Source organism: Diadema antillarum, unplaced genomic scaffold (genome assembly GCF_040938485.1).
Source record: "Diadema antillarum isolate AM-2024a unplaced genomic scaffold, OU_Dant_1.0 seq00000368_RagTag, whole genome shotgun sequence".
NCBI classification, from domain to species: Eukaryota; Metazoa; Echinodermata; class Echinoidea; order Diadematoida; family Diadematidae; genus Diadema; species Diadema antillarum.
The window spans coordinates 3,490,729-3,506,183 of NW_027271369.1; the positions used below are offsets into that span (position 1 = coordinate 3,490,729).

Here is a 15,455-nt window from a genome sequence, read left to right on the forward strand (position 1 = left end):
ATCAACATTAAATGGCAAAATTCGCACTGTTATTTAAAACAATATTTTGCCCTGTATACTCTCTGCCATGTTTGTATCATGTAGGTTATGTAGTCTTCCCAGAGTTGCAGTTTTGCAAACTAACACTTCATGTTCCCAAATTCCCTATAACATGGAGATTCAAATTTACATTATTTGCAACAAATGGTGGATAACAACAATGGTAGTGGCTACTCGTGTAACACTCGGGTCCTTAGATTGGACCTATCTCTCTATTTGTTTTATCACCTATTTCCTCTGAAAGCCATGTGCCATGCAGAAACTCAATGAGAAAAATTACAGGGGAACATATTAATTACCAACTCTATACTGGCACGGTATAGGTGGAAAGGATTTGGTAATGAAGAAAACAAAACATTCAATTTGGTTTTTGTGTGGTACTGAGTGTTATTTCTGCAACCTTACAATCTAAATTGTGCATACAAAACTGTGACATCTTCATCCCCTGAGCAAGAAATCCGGATGTTTCTCTTCACATTCATTCAGTGTAGATACCTTGAGCAATCATTTCCTTGAAAAACCAACCGTCATCAATCAATGACTGACTATATTTCTGGCAATGTGCCTTCTCACAATTGCTCTACTTCCTACTTCAGACAATGTAAAATCACAGAAATGTTTGCATAGATCTAGGAATAAGGAAAGAAACTAATAAGCCAGATTTAATATCCATTAGATGGGAAACAGCTTTCCAAATAAAACTCACTGATTAGGTGTGGTGACTTTAAAGTCAGTCATATCAGTTCAAGATCAAAACTAACTTAATACCCACTAATATTTTTCCTGGGCAAGCGCCAACTGCATTTTGACGACACAAACTTTAGGTTTCTGAATGTGCCTGGATATTTGAAGCTAGTCAGAGCAACCCGGTGCTTTAGATTTCTAGCAGTTCATGCTAGCATCTCTCATCCACTTTATACTGCAATGGAGGTCTGTATTACTTAACAAACCTAAGAGCAGATAATTCTCTGTAATAGCCAAATAGCTTCCATGATTTCTTGATGACAGTTAACTAACAATGTAAGTTTGGCATTTCTTAAATTCAGTGGGCCATAGAAGGCAAATACATTCTGCACTGCAATCATAAGTTTAGTAATTGAAAATAACAGCATTTGAGCACTCAGAACTTATGGCAGAGAAACATGTTTAAACTTATTTTTGTGTTCTTCAGTCTTTCTCTCTTTTTAACTGAAAAAAATTACATACTCTCACTTTTGATATAGTGGATGTTGATGGTCACTTCCTGGACTGGACCAAGAGACAAACTAGACCAAAACTGGTCCAAGAGACAATTTAACAATGCTGTAACATAGCTCCCCTTCTTCAGTTTGCTATTATTCCTAGTTATCATGAAGTTTGTCTAATCCATAAATAGCTGATGTCTATTCATCTTTGTAGCTCCTTGTGGACATTCAAGAGGAGGACACAGAGTGACTGATATAACTCTTAAAAATTCTGCATCAGGGAAGACATCCCCATATTTTCAGAGCTGACAAAAATAGAAAGTGGTATATTCTCCCCCCACTCGTGACATTCATGGTTATGACTTGCAATAATGTATACAGTACTAAATAAGTAGCAGTAGGCTTCTCTCTCTAGCTCCCCCACTCCCCCCTGGGACCGGCCTAATCTTGATGTGGGTAGGGGATGCCACTGTGTACATGTAGACCAACCAGGAATCCTCATTTACAGTGTCAGACACATTGAGGCTTGCAGGGGCTTAGAATAAGACTTAGCAAGACCAAGGAGGGTTCTCTCGTACCTCCTTGGCAAGACGTACAGAATAAGACTCAATGTAGCAAGATGTACTCTCTCTGGTTTAAGAAACCTTTAATCCCTCTTCCTCTCAATTTGCCTTGAATTCCCTTTAGTCATTATAGTTTGCTTTTTTTGGTTTGTTCTTTTTTTTAGGGGGAGAGGGGTTGCCATCAGTGTCCATGTTGGCATGCACACTGTATATCACAATCATTAAATACAGTTCAGCATGACAGTCCCGTGATTGTCAGTGAGAGGGCTGGTTCCTTAAAGGTAACTGAAACTGCTCGCCCATTTGGTAACAGTTAAAATATTCAAAATTTTGATGATAAATTTTTGAAATAATTAGAATACAATGTATTTGTTGTTCATATCCAATAATACTTTACCTCTTCACTTCACAGAACATTGTCACTATACTATGTTGAACAAGTTGTCAAACCTTGAAAAGACTGTCCCAAATAAATGGTTTACTTACACATTTTACCCTCCCCCCCCAAAAAAAAAAAAAAAAAAAAAAATCTATAAGCTGAAATATTGGGCACTGAGAGGAGCAGGTGCCAAATTTCAATTCCCTCCAAGAAATAAAATATGGGTGAACTAGCTAGTTACCATTTCCCTTTTCTTTTCTTACCCTTCATGGTCAAGTTTTGAAGAAGTGAATGCATAAGAAACTGATGGGAAGCCCTCAAAAGAGACTTGGTCTGTTCACAAGTGACTTAAATTTTTGAAAGATTTGACTTGTATGGCCATAGACACAATAAAAGTTAACATGCTGGAAACATTCCTATCTCATTACATAACTATTAAAAAAAGTTTGTTCATGATATCTATACATATAAAAGGATTAGCACATAGTAAAGCAATCATGTCATCTCCTTATGTAAGTTGCACTGACCATGATTGATAACACAAACTTCTAAAATTCCATAACTTTCTCTTTTTAGTAGCTTTGCTCCTCAGATGCACTGACTGTCACTGATATCAGTTCTTTTAAAACAGCCTAAATTCTCAAATTTCATTTCTTTCTCTTTTATGCCTTTTTGTCAGATTTTAATGAGGATTTTCCTGTTTTGTTTGGAAGTATTCATTTGTTTTAGGTCGACCCACTTGTACATTAAGGAGTATTTTCCACTAATTAGGATCACATGACTCCTATGTGTGAAATCAAACTAGCTTACCAGTATTCAATCTGCTTCATAAAGCGAAAGTTACTATGATGCAAGATATTTCAACAACTGAAATTTCGACATTGAAGTTATTCTCAATCCTTAACTGGTTGTAGTTTCAGATATGTGAAACATTTTTACTTGACAGCATTTCAAAACTTTAATTCATTACTTTTCTCCACAAAAACCTAATGAAGTTGCAGAACTTTGATTTTCAAAATTTGGCATTTTAACATTCTTTCCTCAAAAATCCGATCCACAAATGGAGATCTCTTCAAGCAGAATCGTATGTTCATTTGAAACTAAGGGAATATATAAAACTAGTTTGTATATTAAGTAAAGCAGCGAGTATGACACTTTGATAAACCGCACAGAAGAAGAAAAAGAAAACTTGAATACTTTTTGACTGCCTGGCACCTGTCTGTCTATCCTGGTGTAGATAACAAGAGAAAGTGATATTAACGAGTTAACGAGGGTGTATCACCACGTCGCTGATTGCCATCAGCGGCAAGCCAAGCAGAGAATCTTTGGAGATGTGATACTCCCAGGGGGCATTTGACTTCAGCAAGTGAAGAGATAATTACGGACTGCCTTGGGCCATTGCAGCTGCTTCTGAAGTGACAAATTCATAGCTCTCCTGACGAAGTTTGAGGAATTATCTCCACTGCCTAGGGTTTTGACTGCTATTATCACCTTGTGTAATAAATAGCTGCAGCTTTCCCCGTCCTTTGACTATAGTGGACAAAAAATGTCACCTTTTTCTCAACTGTCAAACTTTCCTTCTTTGTCTGTCTAATAATACCATGTCAATGATCTCAATATTGTAAGACATGAAAAGTAACACAACCTCATCAACTCACAACTCTAAAACAATGTCAGGAGAAAGTAATATCCATTAAAAGGCATTATTTTGAGCCACTGTTATTGGGATTTTGCTTCCATTAATTATTTTTCCTTTTCTTTTTTTTTCCTTTTCTTTTTTTTTTCTCTTCTACGATTTTGTTTGTTTATATGTACTGTCTTGTAAGATTATATTATATATCTTCGTTTTGTTTTGCTTTATTTCATCTGTGCATGGACATGATGAAGAACAGCCATGGCTGAAGCTTGGGCCATGCTAAAATAAAATGAATGAATGAATGAATTCCTCATCTGTCATTACTGGCAAGAATGATAAAGAGGATTCCCCTTCTAATACGAATTTTCCTTTTTCAGTGAATTACTCAGTTTGTCTAGTAAGACCTATTGTACAATGCACAAAAAAGACCAAAAAAAATATAAAGATGATTTGATATTTGGACAAGCTGATCAACTGGTAGAACTTATGTATTATCCAGATATCTACAACAAGAGCACTAATACAACCATTTAACATTGCAAGGTATGTCTTTTTAGATAAAATTTGGTGTAACTACAAGATCAAAGCAGGCAAAAAAATGCAACTTGTGAGGAATATGTTAGACTTACTGTGTTCTCACATCTTTATAGTGCTTGAATACTTCAAATGTACAAAAATCTATATTAGCAGACAGAACTTATTGCAACAATAACTGTGACATATTTCAATTACCTTTCCTCCTCCTTGTATCCTGACACTCAATCACTGTCCACACAATTATTCAAAATACTCAGAGTTCACCGTGTATACTCCCACAATCAAAGGCACAGGTGATTCCAATCTTGTAAATAAACTGCAGGCAGTCAGAGATATACATCCAAAGTTGTCAAGAATCCAGCCACCAATCTTCTGCTGAGTATCTGCCCTGGTCCTTGGCATTTGATGACTACCCCTATGGTCTCCAGGAGTGTTAGATTTCTAACAATCAATTTCCTCCTAAATATTTTTCGAGGGAGAAGATGTCCGATGCTTGGCCGAGATAGAAGAGTGAACTGTCTTTTCCCAAACAAAATCAGAGATCTGATAAGGGGGAAAAAACTTTTCATGTGCATCGCCAGCCAGCCACCGTTTTGTTTGGCATCATGACTAAAGTACCCCTCTCATTCTTCAAGAATCTTTTCTGGATTCCCTACTGCCCATCTGGAAGTGCACAGCGCTGGAACAGAAGAATATCACTGCATGCTCATCGGGTATTATCCATCGCAGGAAGTGTGTGGCAGAGTGCCAGACATTGGCAGGCACGCAACGGCCACACTTTCTGCCATATGAAGTTACAAAATATCCTCCTGCACCACGCGTACACACAAGCAAAAGCAAGCGCACACACGTACAGGCGAGCCGAACAAGGAGAGTCATATTCACGCAGAGACTGAAACCCTCGGACTCTTCCTGCCTTGAGAGAGGGGGGTGGTGGTGGAGGGAAGGGGAGAGTTGGTGGCAGCTAGAACTAGCCCCGTACACTTTCCCTCGCCAACCCGGGCTCAGTACCCACTGCACCTAATTTCCGCTGACCTGACATGCGATGAGCGTGGTATTTGTCATATTTCCTGGCTCACCATCAAAGAACCTTTCAAAAACTCCCCGTCTCCTCTGGTAGGCACTTAGTAGCCCTTACCCCAGGGAAAGGGTCATACTGAACGCCTCTCCAGGCAGTGGGAAGGGATGTGTGGGATGGGGAGGGGGGCAGTCTTTAAGACCAAGGGGAGAGAAACCAAGCAATGCAAATGGGACTGGATGATCATTGGGTCTACAGAAAAAGAAAAATTATCCCAGCAGAAAACATTTACGTAGCTCTGATATTTTTCTACCATTTTGTATTTGCGCAATGAATGTGCCAAAACCCCTCTGTACCACTTACATGATGTATGAATGTCATGTTTATTTTCACCAATAAGAAAGACTGTAAAGGCAAGTATCCATAACACAGAAGCCACGTGCCGATCTTTGCCTAATTAAAATTCACTATTTAAACCGAACTTGATTGTAAGACAAGAACTCTCATCAAGTACTGTAAAATGAGGAATTTTCGTGTGCATTTTAATTTCGCGAATTTCACGAGCGCCAAGATTCGCAAAATTAAAATGCACGTGAAAGTCCTTGTTTACACTATACACATTGAACGCCAGTGGCATTTCGCGAAAATTTCATGCCACGAAAAAGGCTGTTGGCTCCAATTCGCGAAAAATTCATGCCGCGAATATATCATGTTTTACAGTATAGATCAAGAAGTAATCACTTCAAGAAATGTAGAAATATACTTCAAATTCCAAAATATCCAGAAAATGAGATGATCACACTGCACTGTGCTTTCCAAATTCTATTTTTGAGCTAGAATCTGACTAGAGTGGGTACAGCATATGGTATGAGGTTATGAGAATCTTGGCTGGATAACCAGTCTACCTTGGCAACTCCTCTTCAAAATCCTGACCTGGCATCCTCCGTCCAATCACTGATGGCCACAAACTACCCCTTCCCCATCCATACTGAGGGTCAAACCAAGAGGAAATCCTATTCCTTCACAGGAAAACATTCAGCTTTCCTTCAAATGTCAGGTCTTGGCTCGCAGCAGTTATGCCTAAGCCATGCCCCAGACAAAGTGCCTGGCAGTACCAAGGCAAGTCCACGCACTTCTCCCCTGTCAACATCACTTGACGATCTCACTGTACGGAAGAATTCCATACAAAATAAGATGTGACGGAATGAAGACACCCCTTGGGACTTCCTCAATTGAGATGCTTTCTGCACCCAAAGACTGATGAATTCTTTCTTCTTTTTCTATTTCTTCTTCCTCTTCTTCCTCATCCTAGATCTCTGCCTTTGTTACAAGGGGAGAGGCAGGGAAGGTCGAGACTTTGACATTTGTATATCAAAAAATCACCAGAATGTTGCAGTCACAAATCATGTTTCAAAAGAGAATGTCAAAAGGGGCAACACACTGCTCAAAGGGTAAGGAAATGGCAAGGTACAGTTGATTTTGGGAGACTAAGGCATGAACTTCAGAATATCAGTTGGATTGATGCTATAGGGCTACAATCTACTAGATAAAAAACTTTATCAATTTATTTCAGAGACTAGCCAAAGCTGCATATCAAAGATTAACAGAGAGCAGTAAAGATTGAAAGCAATCAATTAAAGGGGAAATGATGAAGGGGCAATAAATGCTCACAAATTCTCACACAAGGATTAGGCTAGAGGAAATGTGGGGGATGCAAAAGGTCATGCTAATTTTGAGGTGACATTGCATAATGAGAAAAACTGTCTTGTTCCTCATGGCTAGTGACACACTACTTACAAATGCTAGAGACTTATGGAGGTTGTCGGGATGGCATAGAAGTAGTCATTTTGGTATCATAAACAAGGAAAACTATTGAGAAAAATAGTTACATATTTGGTAAATACCTGCTCATCCACCATGAAATTGATATATCCAGCATTCTGAATTATTCAAATTTCTCTTTAAAAGACATTTTGCTCTTGCACTACGATCTCAGAAAAGTGCATCTCCTTTTCATGTCAAAAACTGTGAGAAAGAGTCCTTTCATATTGGCAAAAGAAGAAAAAATGGTTACCAAGTCGTACAATGTGCTTACAAACATATTTCACACTAATTAAGTAATGCTTTCACAAACTTCTGAAAGCAAACTTGAAACATACTACTCCCAAGTGTGTTTCCACAAATCATTTCCGACCGGTCACGGTCTCAAGGTGTTTTCCCATCAAATTTTGCTTGAAGCTGGGTGTGCATTCATAATCTGAACTTAAAAATACCAATGTGTAGGCGGAGCTCAGCCTCACTTTGCATGAACTGCAAGAGTGGCATGTTTGATTGACAGGCCATTTGTGACACAGCTGTAGTGTGGAATGTTGTTTGCATTTAGCGGTTGGTTAGGAGACTCACCTCCATTTCTGAACACTTCCAACAAACAAGTTCTTTGGTGAGTGTGAAACCTCCTCGTATACAGGCATAGATATGTCCTGTGATAGGTCTCGAAACAATGCACCAGCTATGTGAAAAGCAATATCAATATCTAACCTTCAGGGTCGGTGAAAACCTAGACTGCATTTTATTCATGTGATGTTTCTTGCTCAGAAAACAGACAGATTTTTTTTTTTCAATGCAAGTCAAACTGAGTGTGGTGCTTGATTTCTCTTGCCAAAACGGAGTAATTTGAGGAATGGGTGAAGCATACTGACCGGAGACTGAGTGAGGTGACAGGAGAACCGAAATTAATGGGCAGGAAATCACATTTATAAACTCCCCGAATTGAATTCTATTTCAACTGAGGCAAAAGCTGGAACATGTGATGGTGACACAATAATCACTGCAATGACTTTTGCCTCTCACATAACACACATTGCATTTGGACCTAAGTCATAAGTAAATGACAAAGGAATGAACTGACATCATTCATTGAACTTGTTCATCAAAATAAAAGAGAAAGTCTGAAAAGAAGATCGAAGTCAGCACATTTCTCCATACACCCATGAAAAGGAAATAAGATCTCATTTGTGGAATATCTTTATATGGCCCTATAGATTTAAAGGAAAAAAGAGAGGCAGACAAAGTAAAACATAAGACTGTCCGGTTAACTCCTTAGTCCCTCCCATAGGGAGCTGCGTGGCTTCCTCTTGTATCATCCACATAAAATGTGCTCTGCAGACCAACAAATATTACCCCTCCCTTGCCCTTTTCATATGTGCCCAGAAGTCAGTATTAGTGGCCAGACATACATGGCCCGCAGTGTTTGGTTTAAGCCCTACTAACCTCCACTGGAATATTGGCCTGGGAATATTATACTCTTGTTGAGTTCATGTCTTTTGATGTTATGAATATGACTGACTATTACAAACATAATGAACAATATGGTATGTCTATCCCCAGTTATTTTCATTTGGTCTGAGATTATTAAATTTCAATTTGATGATGAGTTTATTGTTTTCTGCATTTTGTCATATCAGTTTGAACTCTGTAACCTCTGTGCAGCCTGGGCATATTGTAATTTAATTTGGGTTTGAGTTCATTTCATTTAGTTGGTGTCATAAAGTATTATATGACTCGCTGGCAGATTAAATGCATAACATTTCTCTTAAAATCCATGTAAACTCCATTTGCACCAGGAATATCATACTCTGAGTAGGAGTCTACCATTTCTTACTAATACTTTATAAAATGTTTGATGGATTTAGGTTCAGTCATGCATCAAGTTACTTGTTTTGAGGTGCTGTAACCTCAATTCAGTCTGTTGATATTACACTTGAATTGAGTTTGAGTTATTTCTCTCTGTGTTATGAAATGCTTGATTGACTAAGACACAGGGTAGGACTATAATTGTATTTGTCTGTTTGAGGTATACTGGTTAATCTTCACTCAAGTTTAAGCTTATCATCTGTAAGCTCTGAAATACATGGATGACACAAATTAATGTATATCATGATGTGACTGATTTGAGCCCCTGTAACTGTTACTTAATCTTGAATTATCACAAATGGCAGCACACACCAAAAGATTTTGACATCAAGTTTCTCATTTTCTGTGATACGATACAATCAACAAAGAGAAACAAGTGTTATATAACTGATCTTGTTTTAAAGGAAGGAAGCTTCTTATGGACAATCTTCTAAATTTCCAAATAATTCTACATGAAAATATCTTATTTCTACCTTCTTCAGAGTTTGACAATGAGAATAAAAGTAATCCTGAGTTTCATTTTACTATTTTGATACACACTGTATGTTCCACAGATGGAAGAAATTCTCTAAAGAAAGCACACAATAATAATTTAGTATATTGCCACTTGTTTTTAGTATTTTCATGGTTGCAGATAAACAACAAAAAAGTCAAAACTGATTTCAAATCTAATCCTGAAGATCTAGAATCATCCCACTGGAATTATGACTGGACTGTATTGACTGTCTAAAAATCACTTGATTACACTAATAAACTACAATGTAGTTATCATTGATAGAACTGAAGAAAAGTATTCAGAGATAACATCACCAACTGTGTGGACAGAAACCTTTGTAGAAACAGTTTTTTTCAAAGTGGTGGGCAAAGTTGAATTTAAAATTCAAATTCATATTAATGAATACATATGTATTCAATATCTCATGATTGAATAATCAACAACATGTTCATATTCATTGTCACTTTTTCATGTCTAATAATAATCTCAATGCACAGGCTTGTCCTAATTACTCTGTACTACTGAATCCTCAGCTGAGAGAAACAGCTAGGATGTGTTGAGGTCTGCAAGGAATAAAGAAAGAGTAGCAATATGAAGTTGATAAGTGAACGATTCATCACTATTTTTAGACGAGATTATTTTCCTTGTCTGCATGCTGACCCCTGTATGTCGTTACCCCTGTTTTATTTCTGCGTCTGTCTCTCTAGATTTGTAGTTTTTCTTTATCTCATTTTATTTTTGGCATATACTCTCTATACTACTTATTTCTCTACCATTTCCCATTCCATTTAGAGTGTAGATACCTTTGTGTTGTCTCTCGCTCTTTCACCCTCCCCCACCCCCACCCACTCTCCATCTATCGTATTTATCTATCTACCCACCTACACTGTACATGTCTTTGTACATCTTTCTGTCCCTCTATGTCTGTCTGTCAGTCTCTCTCTCTCCTTTGCCCCCCCCCCCCCTTCTGTGGAAGGAAGTTTACAGTGGTCCTTCAGACACTGCTTTCCACCGCTCCCCAGATGGCTGACAACCAAGGCACACCCTTCCCCTACTTTTCATCCCTAGACTCTCTCAACGAATTTCCAGACACGAAAGCCGACTATCTGCCTCAATAATCAATTTAATCACATCATATTGATCTTCTCCTTCCCAGTCCCCCCAGCCTTTTGTTTCAAAATAAACTTTCTGAAAATGTGAAAATACCTGCATGACATAGATTATGATGATTGCCTAATCTTTACTTCACCTATAGTTTCGTTCCTAATTTCAGTACTAGTGGGGTAAAGTTTGAATAGATATCAACATGTGTCTGTTCATGTGAGACTATTATAGCCTGCACAGTCTATACAGTCTCAATTAGGCCTAAAGGAGTCAACCTCTAGGGATTTATAAATGTATCCTGTACATCGTGTAATCTAATGTGTGAGCATGGAAATGATATTACATTAATTTAAATCAGAGATCGACACATTCATTTCCGTTTCCCCGTATCCAGGCATCAATGTAATCTTACACTCCTACTGTAGACTGTCTTGTAATTCCCTAGCACAGAAACTGCAAGCAGTATTTTGTTGGGACGAACATGAGAAGAGTCGTAGGGTGGGAAACAAAATTCTGGGTAAGACACACAAGTCACATGTACAGCTTAATGAGATATCAATAGATTCGGCAGCATTCTCTGCTTTATGGAAGATGGTGTGATCTCAGAACCACTTGCAAAAGTTAGTCTGCAACCCCTTTGATACTGTTGTACAAAAACGATGTCTGCAATGTCAGTCTAGTCTAAATCTTTGTACTTCTCCATCTTCACTGATAGCGTCTTTCTATTCTGGGCACATCCCACTGAGCAGCAAGTATGTTTTAATCCTAGGAAACCTAAACTTGGCTTGGCAAGCCTTAACGTACATTAGAAATGGCAGAGTCTATTCTTGATCTCAGTGCCGGCCTAATGCAGAATGACTTCTGGTCTCTATTATTCACCCCAGCCCTTTGGAGACCTGGTATTAGATGTCTAGAATAATGCAACTCCTCTAGTTTCCCATCTATTCTGGCATGAATTTCACATAGTACACCTTGCACTACAACCCCGTAGAGATTCAGCCATATAAGAGCAGCTACACACATTGATTTCGGCTGGAAAAAGCCTGTGCACCATGGCTCCAGTCTGATATCACTTCTGCAGGCAGCGACCGACTTTTTGCAATCAAGATTAAAATTAAAGCGTTTTGCTATTAAACATGTGAAACTGTGAAAGATCTGTCAAAATCATTCATCACACGTAAGACTTTCCAACCACCTTGTTCCTAGAAGAGATCTGGAAGAAGTTAATTTCATTTCAGCATTTTACATCACTTGCAATCCTGACAGTAATCTTCAAACTTTAAGAAATTTCCCTTGAACTGCATAATCTTTATATGATTCCTCACACAGTTTGTCTCTCCACAGCTACACACTTCTCAAAATGAGGATCAGTGCACTTTTATCCCTAAGGAACTTGTCCTACATATATGGTGCTAATAAATGTTGCTGGTGGGATATGGAAAATGCCATGTATATCACATGTTATCTGTGAGGTGACTTAATCAGACACATTTCTTTCTATGTGAAACAAAGTTTTCTCTGAGACACCACTATTGATCTGTGATATCCAAATTACTTGAGAATGTTAAGCTGCTAGTCTGCACAACCTCCTTACTCAAAACGGGTGCTAAAAATTTGAGCATGCATGTGGTTTGATTATCTGCATTCAAAAAAAAAAAAACAATAGCTTCAAGCAAATACATGCTTTATCAATATCACATGAAGGTATAAAGACAACAAAGTTTCTGCTCGAGGTCATTTCATTTGTGCATTCAGTCTGATACTCACATTTGCTGAGTCAAAGTTAAGACAGTAGGTGCTCAGTCAAAACTATTCTACTTCTCCACCCTCGCCAAAATGTTGAGGCCCCTGTAGCTTGGTCCCATAGCAGCTGATGCTCTCCCACAGAACTCCTCCTGACAACATTAACAGATTACAGTCCAAATCCTCAAATTGAAATGAACCCATCTCACAGTCTTCTCCAATTAATACCCACCTGTTACAGATTGTCCCTTGCAGAATCCTGGGGAACCCCCTCTTCCAAAGCCTCTTGATGTCATTAGCACAGCCAGGCACGTGTGTGTGTGGAGGTGTGTATGTGTGAGCCCAGCTGCTTGCACAGGGTGAGTCAACTGTTTACCGAATAAGATATCCCCCGAGCGATCGGATGGGGCTGAGATGAGCCGGGTAGCAAACCTGGAGCCTGCCACGAGGGGTGCAGACAGGGCCTTTCTCCTCTTCCAGGTCCCCTGGTGGTATGTTCTGTCAGGTTGGAGTAGCACATGCACCTTGTGAAGAGTGACTGGAAACACTGAATTGTCCTTGAACCCCTGGTTTAGTAACCTACAAATGTCCACAGGAGAAAAGAGTGAAATTGAGGGAGAGATGAAGACAGCGTAAGATGATAAGAGAGAGAAAAAATCATATCAATTACTTAATGCCTTACTTGAGGGTAAGGACAAGCCAATGACTGGGTTAGACCTGTGTGTTCACTTTAATTTACCCTCGTTTTGAAATCTAGCCCATGGGAAGATATTTGAAGTCCCAGTATACTTCCGAAACTATTTCATCAGACTTTTCATTTCAATTATATCAATGTGCTGTTAATTTACAGACTGTCATATCCAACCAAGACCCTGTTACACTGAATGTCATCAAACTGTGATCCAATTGTGAATTACCAAAGTTCCATTTTCTCAGACATCTAGGAGTCTGTGTTATGCATTTTTAATATGTACATAAAATCAACAGCCAGTTTTCCATCAGTCAAAATAAATGAGGGCCTTGAGTGGGGTTTTGATAGGAATGACAACACACACCAGCTAAATACTGTTTTGATTTCCAGTGATAATCAAGTGAAATAAGACAATGTTGCTAGGAAAGGAATCTATCATACAGCACCACACTTGTAAAACTAAGACAGAAATGACAGTGTTGGAACTGAGAAACACTCTGAGAGTTCTCCACCAAGCAGCTAATTTCCATCAATAATTATAGTGAAAATGGCCCCATTTCCCAAGGATAAAGAATCCTATCTTGTGTCTCTACCTTCCTGCTTTGCCTTGAGCATGCACAAAGTGCATGTATGCACACCTCAACATACACACGGCTTGAATTCCCTCTTTCGTTGGCCCTATTTCCCCATGACAAAGAATCCTTCAACAAATTACATTCTTTTTTAAATCCTGGATCCCACAGATGGCGATCCAGACAACTAGCAAACTTTAGTCATCTGCTCATTGCACCATTTTTCACTTTTCCGGAAAAATTTCATCCTAATCCTTTTTTATCTTTTTTGCATTATTTTGCAAACAGACAGACAGATAAACAAACAGACAAACCAACATAAGCAAAAATGTTATCTCCTTGGCAGAAGTAATAAGCTCAATTTATCAGGAAATAGCATTTACCTCAGCAATTTGATTTATACAGGGCACTTAATTAAGTTCAATTAAATTGAACAAAAAAGTCTATCCCACTTTTACAACAACTTGTCTAGGTGGCTGGAGAAACACCTGCCAAAAGAATGTAGGTTATGTAATTTTCAATCTTTCTTGGCAGTTATTTTCTTGATGCACCATTTCCTGGACACACAAAAGACAGCACAATATTCTTGGGAGCTTTTTGCCAAGTGGCTTCAGAGGTAATGAAGGCGACTGCAATTGGCACAAACTGATTGCATCAAACTTATTCATCGTTGTTGCGGTCAACAGTTCATACCTTGCCAAAGGGACAAAAAACAAAAAACAAAAACAATAAGACTATAATTTACAGGAAAAGAAAAGGGGGGGTCACAAAAGTACACAGCTGCTGGGGCTGAGTGAACAATAGCAAGATGGGTGCAGGATCAGCATCGCATTTCACCGTGGTGATAGGTGGATGACACTTGACATGGGATTCCTGACAGGCTGGAGCAGGTATCGCTGTCGGTCTCTGTCATCTCGAGGATAATCCTGGCCCTCCTGATACAATCTGTCACAAGCTTATTTGTTTGGAGTCACACACCGTCAACATGGGGCACACCTCAGCACAGGGAAACACAACACCTGACCAGAATAACGGGCAGGCAGAAAGGTGGGGAGGGAAGGAGGGACATGCAGCTTTGTTTTTTTCACCCAGCAGGTGCCTGGCATTAACTCTTTTGGCAAGCTGACCTCAAATTCAAGTGATCCTGAACCTGCTTTGGGTCAAGAAAGTGAAATTTTAAAGTAAGTGCCCCAAAAATTCAAATCAGTTCAAGTGTCAAACACAAGATTATTTCTCTTCCCTTTTGTTGTTATGAAATAAAATCCACTTTCTAGATTCACGTTCTCTGGTCTTCCATGCTGTTTCCAATGGTGTACCACAATCAAGTTAATAGGTGGTATTACTGGTGAAAATCTTTTTCATACTGGCAAAAATGCTCAAATCAATGTTTTCTCCAGCTCCAGTCAAAAATGACACCACATTAATTGGCCATGTAGTATTTCCTTACATGAACCATCCATAGTTGAGTTCATGTATTTTTTAATCTGTACACATACAATGTGTACGTTTGGATCACATGATCGCTGAAATTTCAAAGGGAGCATGAGCTGACAGTCAAGAACAAAGCATGCATATGACTGGAAACTAAAACACAACCTTTGACATTCCATCAGCATATCACCCAGTGTTTAACCACGACAACCTCTCACACTGGGCCGTCACTTGTGAACCACTGCCAGTTCATCAGTGTTTACCCTCGAAGATTGGAGGGGAAATTCTCTAAAATCTAATTGGCGCTTTCACCTGTGCCTCAGCCGAGTTTCCTTTCATACTGGGAGATTCACAGGATGCTCCCAGTGT

General features: G+C 38.9%; 1 pseudogene; it reads right to left on the reverse strand.

The window, feature by feature from the left end:
• The window catches only part of LOC139731338 (uncharacterized), an 82,500-nt pseudogene that overhangs the window by 46,152 nt on the left and 20,893 nt on the right, over positions 1-15,455 (reverse strand).